Source organism: Pogoniulus pusillus, chromosome 3, assembly GCF_015220805.1.
Source record: "Pogoniulus pusillus isolate bPogPus1 chromosome 3, bPogPus1.pri, whole genome shotgun sequence".
NCBI classification, from domain to species: Eukaryota; Metazoa; Chordata; class Aves; order Piciformes; family Lybiidae; genus Pogoniulus; species Pogoniulus pusillus.
In genome coordinates this window covers 46500776-46513330 of record NC_087266.1, presented here as the reverse complement: position 1 = coordinate 46513330, position 12555 = coordinate 46500776, and the positions used below count along the sequence as shown (strand labels likewise).

Sequence of the window (12555 nt, the reverse complement as noted above, 5' to 3'; positions counted from 1 at the left end):
TGGATGGATACCCACAGCTGCAGCACTAAATCTGTCCCTTGTGAGTTCCTATCAAAAATAATTCAAAAAGGAGTAACTTCAGAAATATCTAGGCTACACAATTCAGCCTAATGCTGTGGTCCCTCAGTTAGCTCCAGGAGTGATATAATTTCATTGCCCTGTCATTCTACCCAAGCTGCTTCATCTTCTTGAGGGGCAGATCTAATTACTCTAGGCATAGCACTAACCTAATGCATCCTGGGCTGGGGACAGAGTGGCTGGAGAGTAGCCAGGAGGAAAGGGACCTGGGGGTACTGGTGGATAGTAGGCTGAAGATGAGCAAGCAGTGTGCCCAGATGGCCAAGAGAGCCAATGGCATCCTGGCCTGCATCAGGAACAGTGTGGCCAGTAGGACGAGGGAGGTTATTCTGCCCCTGTACTCAGCACTGGTCAGGCCACACCTTGAGTGCTGTGTCCAGTTCTGGGCTCCTCAATTCAAGTGAGATGTTGAGATGCTGGAAGGTGTCCAGAGAAGGGCGATGAAGCTGGTGAGGAGTCTGGAACACAAAGCCTATGAGGAGAGGCTGAGGGAGCTGGGGGTGTGCAGCCTGGAGAAGAGGAGGCTCAGGGGGGACCTCATTGCTGTCTACAGCTACCTGAAGGGAGGCTGTAGCCAGGTGGGGGTTGGTCTCTTCTGCCAGGCAACCAGCAACAGAACAAGGGGACACAGTCTCAAGCTGTGCCAGGGGAAGTACAGGCTGGTGGTGTGGAGGCAGGGAATTAGTGTGGCTGAGTCAGGAGTTTTATACAAAGAATTATTTTCTTTTCCCAAAAGCCTACCCCCAGAACTATATACAGAAATTAATTGAGTTTAATTACCAGATTCAGTTCCTTTGAGAAGATCTACAGGATGCCATCGATAATCTGACTATTTTGGAAGTCAGAAGCTGGAAAAGGCTTTAGCTATCAATGAATAGCATTTCCCACTTAATAATAAAGCTGAGCCAAAATAACTCACGGTCAGGCTGGCTTGGTCCCGAGGCATGTCCCTCTCGCTCTCTTCTGATGCCAGTTGTTACGGGTCGTTGAGGTCTGCACAAAAGACATTAATGGGTGAAGCAGTCCTTTGGTGCCTTGGGCTCTTTCTGTATCCAGGCCAGACGAGGTGGGGGGAGAACTCTCAGGCAGGCACGAACACTCGGGCAGGAACGAACTCCAAGGCAGGAACCCCAAGAGTGGGAAGTCCCCCAATATTTATACCCTCTCTAGACACAGAGAAGAGTTACCACTTCCTTAGGCGCAAAGGGCACAGCCAATCCCAGCCCGGTCCCAGCGCGGGCACTGCATGGGGCACCCCTCCTGCTGGAAGAGCCCCTTGCTCTCCCCCTTCACACCTGCAGGGCAAGGCTGGGGGGCAGGAACAGGTGGCTTTTCCTCTCCCATTCAAGCCACAGAGGGAGAGGGATTTAGGGGTATACAGGACTCCAGGACAGCTGGATGTTAGGAGGAAGTTGTTGGCAGAGAGAGTGATTGGCATTGGAATGGGCTGCCCAGGGGGTGGTGGAGGCACCGTCCCTGGAGGTGTTCAGGCAAAACCTGGCTGAGGCACTTAGTGCCATGGTCTAGTTGAGTGGCTAGGGCTGGGTGCTAGGTTGGAGTGGATGATCTTGGAGGTCTCTTCCTACCTGGTTGATTCTATGAGTCTATGTGCTGACACCATGCTGGGTGGGTCAGCCTGGTCAACGTAGCTCTCAATTGTCCTCCCACTGCCTTGTGATATGCTGCAGGTGTGTCTTATCATCTGCCAAAGCTGGCCCCAGGCCCAGGTGAACTGAGTGTCACGATGATTCTGGAAGCAATGACAGAGAGGTATGTGGTTTCCTCTTGATCTCCTTGATACAGCCAAAGAAGTGAAACTGGGTGTCAGATTAAACCTGATGGCCACATACTGTCCTGAGATAGTCTCAGAGGACAGAGCAAAGCCCTAGGAGACTCCAGAAGAATTGCTGACTGTATTAAGAGGAGTATCCAAGAACAACATTCATTTAAGCACTGTGCTTGTGTGATTCAAAACAGCTGAAGATAACACCTGTAAACTTCTGCAAACTGAACATCACCTCCATTTTTGTCTCCCATAAAAACAATCCTCTCTATTAAGAGAAGGACTTGCTTTTTTTTTCCTTTTTGCCTTTTTTTTTCCCCTCTGAGTTGTTTTGAAATTCAAGCTTGCTGACTCTGCTTCGTGTTGCTATCACTTGATCAGTACATGATAAAATGTCTAGATTTCCAGACTCACATTGCAGAGCTTTTATTTCTAATGAAGAAGGGTCACTGGGCCTATCAGTGCAGTTTGTGATTGTAATCTGGTATGACACTTTGTGCCACCTCATTGAAGTGAGATGCTGTGGAGCACTTTCAGTATCCTCAGACCCAGCAGGGTTTACACTAAGTGTTTTATCCCCTCCTTAGATTCTATTTAGTCACACATTTAGGAAAAACCTGAAGATCACAGAATTGCAGAACCTTAGAGGTTGGAAGGGACCTTCTGGTAGTTTGAGGGTCCCAGGTTCCCTTAAGAAAACTACAGACATGAAGTTCCATCCCAGAGGACAGGCCTAGAGAATGAGTCTTATGAGAAGCAACTGAGGGAGCTGGGGATGGTTAGTTTAAAACAGAGGAGGCTGAGGGCAGACCTCATTGCTATCTACAGCTAGCTGTGGAGAGGCTGCTGCTGGTCTCCTCTTACAGCTAATTGGAGACAGAACAAGGGGGAATGGCCTCGAGCTGCAGCTAGGCTTAGATTGGATATTGGGAAAAAGGTTTATTCATGGAGAGAGTGGTCAGGGACAGGAATGAGCTGCCCAGGGACATGGTGGAGTCACCCAGCCTGGATGTGTTTCAGAGTGGTTTGGATGTGGTGCTTGGGGCTATGGTTTAAGGTGAATCTTATAGAGCAGGGGTGTATGTTGGACTCGGGGCTCCTGAGGGGCTTTGCCAACCTGGCTGTGTCTGTGATTCTGTTCCACTTTCCAGAATCATAGAATCAAGCAGGTTGGAAGAGACCTCCAAGATTATCCAGTCCAACCTAGCACCCAGCCCTAGCCACTCAACCAGACCATGGTACTGAGTGCCTCATCTGGGCATAGAATCATAGAATCATAGAATCAAGCAGGCTGGAAGAGACCTCCAAGATCATCCAGGCCAACCTAGCACCCAGCCCTAGCCACTCAACTAGACCATGGCACTAAGTGCCTCAGCCAGGCTTTTCTTCAACACCTCCAGGGATGGTGCCTCCACCACCTCCCTGGGCAGCCCATTCCAATGCCAATCACTCTCTCTGACAACAACTTCCTCCTAACATCCAGCCTAGACCTACCTTGGCAGAACTTGAGACTGTGTCCCCTTGTTCTGTTGCTGGTTGCATGGCAGAAGAAACCAACCCCCACCTGGCTACAATCTTCCTTCAGGTAGTTGTAGACAGCAATGAGGTCTCCCCTGAGCCTCCTCTTCTCCAGGCTAAACACCCCCAGCTCCCTCAGCCTCTCCTCATAGGCTTTGTGTTCCAGGCCCCTCACCAGCTTTGTTGCCCTTCTCTGGACACCTTCCAGCACCTCAACATCTCTCTTGAATTGAGGGGCCCAGAACTGGACACAGCACTCAAGGTGTGGCCTGAGCAGTGCTGAGTCCAGGGGCAGAATAACCTCCCTTGTCCTGCTGGCCACACTGCTCCTGATGCAGGCCAGGATGCCATTGGCTCTCTCCAGGGACAGCAACTCCACCACCCCCCTGGGCAGCCCATTCCAATGGCAAATCACTCTTGAATCACAGCTTGTAAGGCAGTTAGTTCCTGGCTGATATCACCCTTCCCTCGCTGCCTTTCGTCCCTTGACATCTCTCCCTGAGGAGAGTGTGCATCCCTACTCACGATGTGTGCGTGGGAGACGGCTCCCAGCTAGCAGCAACTTGGGTGGCGTCATGCGGCCTGCTGGGGCCTGCTCGGCCTAAGCTGGGGAGGGCAGTCTTGGCCTACTCTCAGGGCTGCTAAGGGTGGAAGGGGGGGAGCACTTCTAAGAGGCTTTAGCCCTGTAGGCTTGTGGATGCATTCATTCCACTCCATTGTCTTTTGCACACACGCAGTAGTAAATAGTATCTCTCTTTAGGCTTCCAGTCAGTCTGCAGTGTCTTCATTCTTGCTCTTCAAAAGCAGTTAAGTATAAATTCTGTCCTCCAGCCCTGGGTAGCTCATGGTCCTAAATGGGACAGACCTCCAGAGGTCATTGTGTCCAGCCGCCCTGCCAAGGAACAGCTCACACAGGGACACATCCAGATGAGCCATGGAAACCTCCAGACTGAGGATAGCCTTATAATGTCTCCTGGACAAGGCTTGTTTGTTCATGAGGTGGTGGAGTCACCGTCCTTGGAGGTGTTCAAGCAAAGCCTGGCTGAGGCACTTAGTGCCATGGTCTAGTTGAGTGGCTAGGGCTGGGTGCTAGGTTGGAGTGGATGATCTTGGAGGTCTCTTCCAACCTGGTTGATTCTATGATTCTGTGATTCTATGGTCTAGATGATTGGCTAGGGCTGGGTGCTAGGTTGGAGTGAATGGTCTTGGAGGTCTCTTCCAACCTGGGTGATTCTATGATTCTATGGTCTAGATGATTGGCTAGGGCTGGGTGCTAGTTTGGAGTGGATGGTCTTGGAGGTCTCTTCCAATCTGGTTGATTCTATGATTCTATGGTCTAGATGATTGGCTAGGGCTGGGTGCTGGGTTGGCCTGGATGGTCTTGGAGGTCTCTTCCAGCCTGGGTGATTCTATGATTCTATGACACAACAGGACTCTGACTCAGATATGTTGGTGCAAAGAATGATAGGGGTTGGAAGGGACCTCTGGAGATCTAGCCCAACCCCTCTGCTAAAGCAGGTTTGCCTAGAGCAGACTGCACAGGAACACATCCAGGCAGGTTTTGAATGTCTCTAGAGAAGATGACTACAGACTCTGTGGGCAGCTTGTTCCAGTGCTGTATCACCCTCAAGGTAAAGAAGCTTTTTGTTTAACTCCAGGAGTGCAGAAGACTGATAGCAGTTAAAGGATGTACTGTTTGAAGCCAGGGGATAATTAGACATGGGAGCAGCTCCACAGTTCTTCGTTCTCCATGAAATTTGGTAAACCATGCTGAACTCAGTTGAAACTCCTCTTGGGGAATCTTGGCTCATCTGCATGACTCTGTCTCTCTCCATCAAGCAGCCCTGACACATTTATGGCTAAATGGACTTCACTGCAGTAGTGGTCTGCTGCTGTGTTCTCTAGCCCATAAAACAAACTGTGCAATTTACCATTTTCTCTTCTCCTTCCCTGATCTAGAAGAACAATAAGCACATATATACCTTTTATGAGGAAGGGTTCTGAGAACCTGGCAACTTGCCTGGTCTCCTCATTTGTTTGTGTTCAGGAACAAGAAGGATATTTTGCCTCAGGGAAAAAAAAAAAAGTAGTAGTGAAAAGAGTTCTGTTTCTCTGACATGAGTTGCTGAGAAACACAGGACAGAGCCAGAGTGTGTTGAGATCTTACAGAGGGACTGAGGATAATAAATCACCTCATTACTTCTTGTTTCTCATTACAGTCAGTATCAGTAGGGATGTGTCTCATCTCTTTACTGTGTGGTACTACTTAGATGTGGGTGTGGGATGGGTAAGTAAGGTTTAGTCCTAATTCTGGCAGGTTTACTCTTAGTATTGCCAGATACCTGGAACAGATTCTGACACTGTGCTGGCACTGAGGAGGAAGCGTGGGTTTCAAACAGACAAACAGAATCTGAGCCTCAGGAGTGTGTGTGGTGGATGGAGAGGCGGTGAGAGATAGCAAAGCTGAAATGGAATTTGTGTCGCCACATCTCCTGTACATGTAGCAAATTCTACCTTGGGGCTGCATTACTAGTCACAGGATTGATTATACTGCATACCTACTAATACTCTACCTCTTCTGGTCTCAGCTTCAATACTGACTCATCTATTCTTCCCCCTTGGTGCAACACCAGTGTTTGTGATTGGATTCAGTGAAGTGAATAATTTACATTCAAAATTGTTATTTCTATGTGCCTCTCCTTCCTCAGCTCTTCCAGAGAAGCCTCCCTACCTCTCAGTTTCTGCTGTCCCTTTATTTCAGCATGAGCCTAATGTAAAGAGACGAGGGCAGGCTGAGGAACCTTCCCTCAGTCAGTGCTTGATGTATTACTAATATCCATACAGTGAGATGTATTTTATGCAGTGGACATAGACTACAGGTCTCCAGGAGTAACCCCTTAAACTGTTGATTCCAATGTAGACCAAGATCTTGCCTGCTCTAAGGAGGTCTGGATGAATCCAAATGCTCACTAGCAGGATGGGCAGAAGCCTCCTGGTGCAGGACTTCTATTTACCTGTTTGTTTTCAGTATGCATCTCAATTAGGAGTTTCCTGGTCACAGGTGTGAGCTGTCCTTTTAGTATCACAGTATCCCAGTATCACCAAGGCTGGAAGAGACCTCACAGATCATCAAGTCCAACCCTTTAATACAGAGCTCAAGGCTAGACCATGGCACCAAGGTTCTGCATCTTAAATCATCCATTTCCTCATTTTCTGAGTGCTGACTAAAGGTTTTTCTGTGCATTTACTCCAATTGCCATGAGTTTTTAAAATGTTCTTTGAAAAAAGAGTAAAGTTTTCTAAAATAAAGTGAAATTATGTCCTGCTATTTCTGCTGACTTGAAACAGTTGTTCTTCTGAAACATATTATCCTGTTTAATTGCTTAGTTCCAACCCACGTTGTTTCATAGAGGTGAGCCTTCCCCGCTGGTCAGTGATGCTGAGAGCAGCATGGGAGAGACATGGCCCTACCAGGGAGAGCCCTCCAGTGCCCTCCTGCCCCTCCCCCTCCCCCCCCAGTGACCGTTGGGGTCTGTTGACTTCACCTGGCGCTGCCTGGCAACAGCCCCAGTGCCTGCAGAGACAGCACCGGAGTGACACTGGCAGAGCCAAGCTCTTGCTCAGCATCGTTCTCCAGCATCTAGATCATCTTGGCAGGCTTCCTGAGTGCACTTGTGCCCTATCCTGAGTCCACTCCTTTGAGCCTCCGGGAGCATCCCCCTGAGTTGGCAGCATGGGCCAGTTAAACTGCTGCTGTAGCTCCAGGTAGGCTTTGCCCATGGCTCGGGGACATGTGGGCACAACTGGCACCGATAGCAGCCACTTTTCTCATGCCTGGTGCCATCTGCTCTGTAGGGTTGCACCTGAGCCCGCACCTGAGCCCGAGCCCGAGCCCAAGCAGCAGCTCCCACCTGGACTGCCTGAGCTGCCTGCCGTCCCCTGTGGCGGTGGAGGAGACCCTGGCTGCAAGGATGGTGAGTTTGGGGAAGGCAGGGGCAGCCTGGCCCTGCTCTCCTCCTCACCGACGGGCACCTGTGCTGCACGGGGGCTGCCGCTGCCGCCGCTCCTCTTGCCCTGGGAGAGAGCTGAGTGGCCAAGGGCTCCCTGTTGCAATCCAGGACTCTCCTGTGGGCTTCCCTGGCGGCTGGGGGACAGCGCCGAGAAGGTGGAGGAGCACTTGCCCGGTGCTTCTCCTTCACCTCTCTTGACTCTCTGTTGTCCTTGGCAGCCCGAGGGAGCCGCAGGAGGAGGCTGGGGCTGCTGCGGCGCTTTTCGCGACGGGACGCCTCGGCTGCCGCTGCGGAAGCAGCCAGCCCGTGGGGCTGTGCCGGCCGGGGGCTGCTCTTTGGCCAGCCGCTGGCAGCTGTGTGCAGCCAGGACGGCACCCTGCCTCAGCCCATCCAGGTAAGCCAGCCTGGCCAGAGGGTCCCCGTGCGGCCTCTCGCCATGCGCCGCAGAGCTGCTGGCCCCAGCAGAGGGACCCTGGAGGCGGCTTGGGGACAGGGCCAGCTCCTCCTCTCATCGGCATCCTTCACCCAGCCCTCCAGCCCCCAGAGAGAGCTCTGGAGAGCTGCAGACTCTCTGCAGGCCCTGAAGAAGTTTCAGCAGCACGGCAGACGTTGCTGAGACAAGCAACGGTTTCCTCTGTGCCCTGCAGGACCTGCTGGCTCTGCTGGAGGAGCAGGGGCCAGCCACGGAGGGCATCTTCCTGCTGGCAGCTGGCGAGCGTGCCTGGCGGGAGGTGCGGGCGATGCTGGATGCTGGCGTGGAGGTGCCCCTGGAGAGCCAGCCTGTGCACCTGCTGGCTGCCCTCTTGAAGGTGAAGCCTGCTGCCCTGCAGCCCTGCAGCCGGGCTCTGTTGGTGCTGAGGGGCGCCTGTGAGAGCAGGAGCTGCAGGGCTGCCAGGGCTGCCGGGCAGGCAGAGTGGCAGGCACACTGCCTGTGCTGCTGGCAGCAGCGCTGCTCAGAGGCTCACCCAGAGCCCTTGGCCTTGCAGCACTTCCTGCGCCAGATCCCCTCCAGGCTCCTCCAAGTAGACCTGTACGAGGAGTGGATGAGCGCCCTGGAGAAGAGCAGCAGGCAGGAGAGGCTGGCAGGGCTGAAAGAGTAAGTGTGGCCAGCAGGCTGCCTGCTCCTCAGGCACTGGCAGAGGCTAGGAGCTGCCTGCAAAGCAAAGGCCTCCTTGGGAAAGCTGTTCTCTGCCAGGCGCTCCTGAGTGCTGCCAGGTGGGGCTCGGGGGCAGGAGGCACAGCGAAGCGTTGCTCTCCTTGGAGCTGTTACTGCTGCAGACGCTGGGGGCTGCTCCAGCAAGGGAGCCTTGCCGGAAGGGCAGGGAGGGAGAGGCAGCTGCAGTGTCCCAGCTGGGGCAGGTGGTCCCCGCGCTGGAGAGCAGGCGTTGCTAGGGAGCCCCTCTGCTGCAACTGGGATGGGGTGGGCTGAGGGGGGACAGCTGTGTGGACCTCATCCTCTTCAGTAAGCTCGTCTTCCTCTTGCTTCAGGGTGGCCAGCAGATTGCCCCAGGCCCACCTCCTCCTCCTGAAGCGCTTGCTGGCCCTGCTGCACAAGATCAGCAGCAACGCAGGCTGCAATGGGATGACTGCTGCCAACCTGGCAGCTTGCGTGGGGCCAACGGTGCTGAGTCCGGCCGCGGAGCACTCGCTGCCCCTGGACACTCTGGTGCAGGCGGCACGGAAGGTAGGCTGTGCTTGCCAGCTGCAGCCTGGTGGGCCCAGCCCAGCTTGGCTGTGGAGAGGCAGCTGGCTGCCTCCTGCCCTCAGCAAAGCCTTGCGTGGCAGCTGCCGGCAAGAGCAGCCCCAGCAGGAGCTGCAGCTCTGCGTGCAGAAGTCAGGGCTAGGAGTGGGAAAGGCTGTTTGAGCCTCCTCCAGCCGCCTAAGCAGGAACCGACTGCTTGCTGTGTGCAGGTCAGCCAGCTGTTTGAGTTCCTCATCGAGCACCAGGAGGAACTCTTTCAGGAGGAGGAGCTGCCTGGCCTTGAGGTTGTACAGCCTGAGGAGCTTCCCAGCCTTGAGGTTGTACAGCCTGAGGAGCTTCCCAGCCTTGAGGTTGTACAGCCTGAGGAGCTTCCCAGCCTTGAAGATGAACAGCCTGAGGAGGTGCCTGGCCATGAGGGTGTCGAGCCTGAGGAGCTGCCTGGCCATGAGGGTGTCGATCCTGAGGAGCTGCCTGGCCGTGAGGGTGTCGATCCTGAGGAGCTTCCTGTCCATGAGTCTGTAGAGCCTGAGCAGCTTCCTGGCCTTCAGGGTGTACAGCCTGAGCAGCTTGCTGGCCATGAGGCTGTAGAGCCTGAGCAGCTTCCTGGCCATGAGGCTGTAGAGCCTGAGCAGCTTCCTGGCCTTGAAGATGCACAGCCTGAGGAGCTTCCCGGCCTTGAAGATGCACAGCCTGAGGAGCTTCCCAGCCTTGTAGGTGCACAGCCTGAGGAGCTGCCTGCAGCGGTGCTGGGAGAAGAGGGTGCAGAGGTATGTGAGGTCCACCACAAGCATTAGGAAGAAGTGGCCCAGCTGAGCTGAGCGAAGCCATCTGAGGCTTCTGCCTTTCAGCTGTGAGCTAGCAAGTGGCAAGTGGGCAGCTCGCTCCCTGCCACCTGTTGACTTGCACATTTCCATTGCAGGCGCTTCCAGGGGCTGCTGAAGGGCAAGAGCCAGAGAGCTCCTCTGAGTACAGCAGGTAAAGTGAGCTAGCTTTGCTCAGGAGCAGAAGTGCTCCAAGCTGCTGGTGGCTTACCCTGACTAACAATGCTTTTGGATGGGAAGGGCACGGGAAGCTCCTCAGGACCTGCAGCAAGACACCATCAGGAGAAAGCAGAGCTGCGAGGAGGAGAGGGACAGCCAGGCAGACATTGAAAGGCAAAAGGCGGATCCCAAGGTGAGAAAACAAGCAGTGGCAGACCCCCTCCAAAGGCTGCCTCAACATCCACAGTCTGAACTGTCAGTCTGACAGGAGCAATTCCTAATTGCCAGCTGAAAGGAATTCCACAGAGGAGCACTATGGTTGGGAACTGTATTTCCCATCCAGGCACAAGCTGCTTGTCCTCCCCTCTGCCTTGTTCCTAATTGCTGTCCTTTTTTTCTCTCCCCACCTTTCCCAAGGCAGCTTGAAGAGACTCCTGAAGAAATGTCACCTGCTGGGCTCAATTCTGGAACACCTGATGGGCACAGGGGACATTCTTCGGAGGAGAAAAGTTTTGTTTCTGTTTAGCTTCACACTGAGAGTTGTTAGAGATCATTATAGTTAGTATAGTATAGTACAGCTAGCATAATATATTACAGTATAGTTAGTGTAGTATAGTAAGCATCATATAGTGTAGTACAGTATAGTTAGCATAATTTAGTATAGTTAGCATAGTATAGTTAGCATAGTATAGCAGTTAGAGTTGTAGTTGCTACGTGAGAGTTAGAGTTGTTATTGCAGTTCCAGTCTTACCGTTGTTTGAGTTGAAGTTGTTGTTGAGTTGAAGTTGTTGTTCCAGTTGTAGGTGCTAAGGCTCTAGTAGGAATTGTTCCAGTTTGAGTTGTTCCAGTTGTTGTTCACTTGTAGTTCTAGAAAAGAAGAAGAGGCAGGACAGAGGGGACGCTGATGACAAGAACATTGGTCTAAAGGGGGAATCTGGCTGTGAAGTACTCCCACAGAAAGTGATAGTAAGAGAGAAGGTAGTAGCTTGCTTTTCCTGGGAACTCTATCTCTGTACAATCCATTTGATTCACACCCAACCGAACTCTTTCAACTGAGCTGTTCTTTACAGCTGAGACTCTCCTAAGGGACCTCTCACAAGCATGGTCCAGGAAGGAGAGGTAAAAATGTGACTTCTTATTGGGTAATGTGACCTGGATGACAAGTCGGGGAGATGAAAATGAATCTGTTGTGAGGTGAATACACATGCAGTTCATTGCTGCTGCCCCAGTGGGTCTAAAGGCACCGAAAAGCTTGTGCAGGAGAAGCCTCCAGCAGCACATAAAAGCTAGCTTAACAACAGACACAGCAGCATTGGTCAAAACAGCAGAAGGCTGTAAAACTGGCTAGCTTTTGCCAAGTGTGAATGATGGGGTCTGGAGGTACCATTCACAATTAAAAGCTGGAGCTGCTGAGCCTTCTGTTGGCAGTCAGCATCTCCCAGTGATGTGGCAGTACTCCTGCTGAGATTAACAAGAGGAGCAGGAATCCTGTCTGATATATCAGTTTCATGGGCTCAGTCAGAAGAAATACACTGTTTGGCTACACTCAGTAGCTCTTCCTTTCTTTCAGGGCTTTGTAGCCCTAAAAACCTAAATGATGCAATTGATGTTAGTTTTTTTCCTTAAATAATTTTAACTGTCCGGGATCCAATCATCCCCAGTTGATGCTAAGACCTTTGATATTCATCGAACTCATGCTGCACTCAAGAATGATACTGCATGTCTCCAAGAGGTGCTGCTGCTCAGACTCTTCCAGCAAAACACTGCAGCTCCACTCTACTGGTGCCACAAAGCCCAAGATTCACAGCTTTCAAGGAGCTGCAGAGCCTGCAGACAAAAGACATAAGGCCATGTCTACCAAACAAGCTGGTGGAAAGGACCAGTAGCCCGTTGGTACACTTCTTCTCTGTCTGCATTTACCACTTCTGTGCTAATGCCTGCAGAAAGGCATTTTCTCAGTTTAATAAACTAATGCAAAAAGCAGGAAGCATATTGTCTGTGTCTGTTGGTGTGGTCATGAACTCTGTTGAGAAGAGTACAGCTCAGCAGCCATAAGCTTTCAGAAGTCTTCCTAACCTCTGTGCCATGTCCAATCCTGCCTTGAACAGCTCCAGGGACGGCGACTCCACCACCTCCCCAGTGTGATGGTTTGGGCTCTTACCCGCCCCCACACACTTTGTATTTGCCCCAGCTAACTCAGACGGACCCTGGGAATATAGATGAAGCAATTTATTTACAGCTAGCAGAATTTACAAGCAGCTATTTACAATATATACAGTTATATACAATTATATACAGAAATATACAAAGGATAAACAATACAAAAGCACAACTCCCCTCCCAGAAACCTGAGTCCCCAGGAGGGGCTCTCAAACCACCCCAACACCTCCCCCGGCCCTCTCAACCTTACCCCAGTTCTCAGAGAGAAGAGAGGTGCAGCCAAGAGGTTAGGGAGCAAGGTTAGTAGGAGCAGGGTTAATGAGA

At 52.1% G+C, this 12555-nt stretch overlaps 1 long non-coding RNA gene across 1 annotated transcript; it reads left to right on the top strand.

The window, feature by feature from the left end:
- Nucleotides 1–9975: 9975 nt before the first annotated feature.
- LOC135173976 (uncharacterized) lies at nucleotides 9976–10949 on the top strand. Its single transcript, XR_010301621.1, has 3 exons — nucleotides 9976–10066; nucleotides 10153–10264; nucleotides 10493–10949. It is a non-coding gene; the product is annotated as an uncharacterized LOC135173976 (long non-coding RNA).
- The last annotated feature ends 1606 nt before the right edge of the window (nucleotides 10950–12555 follow it).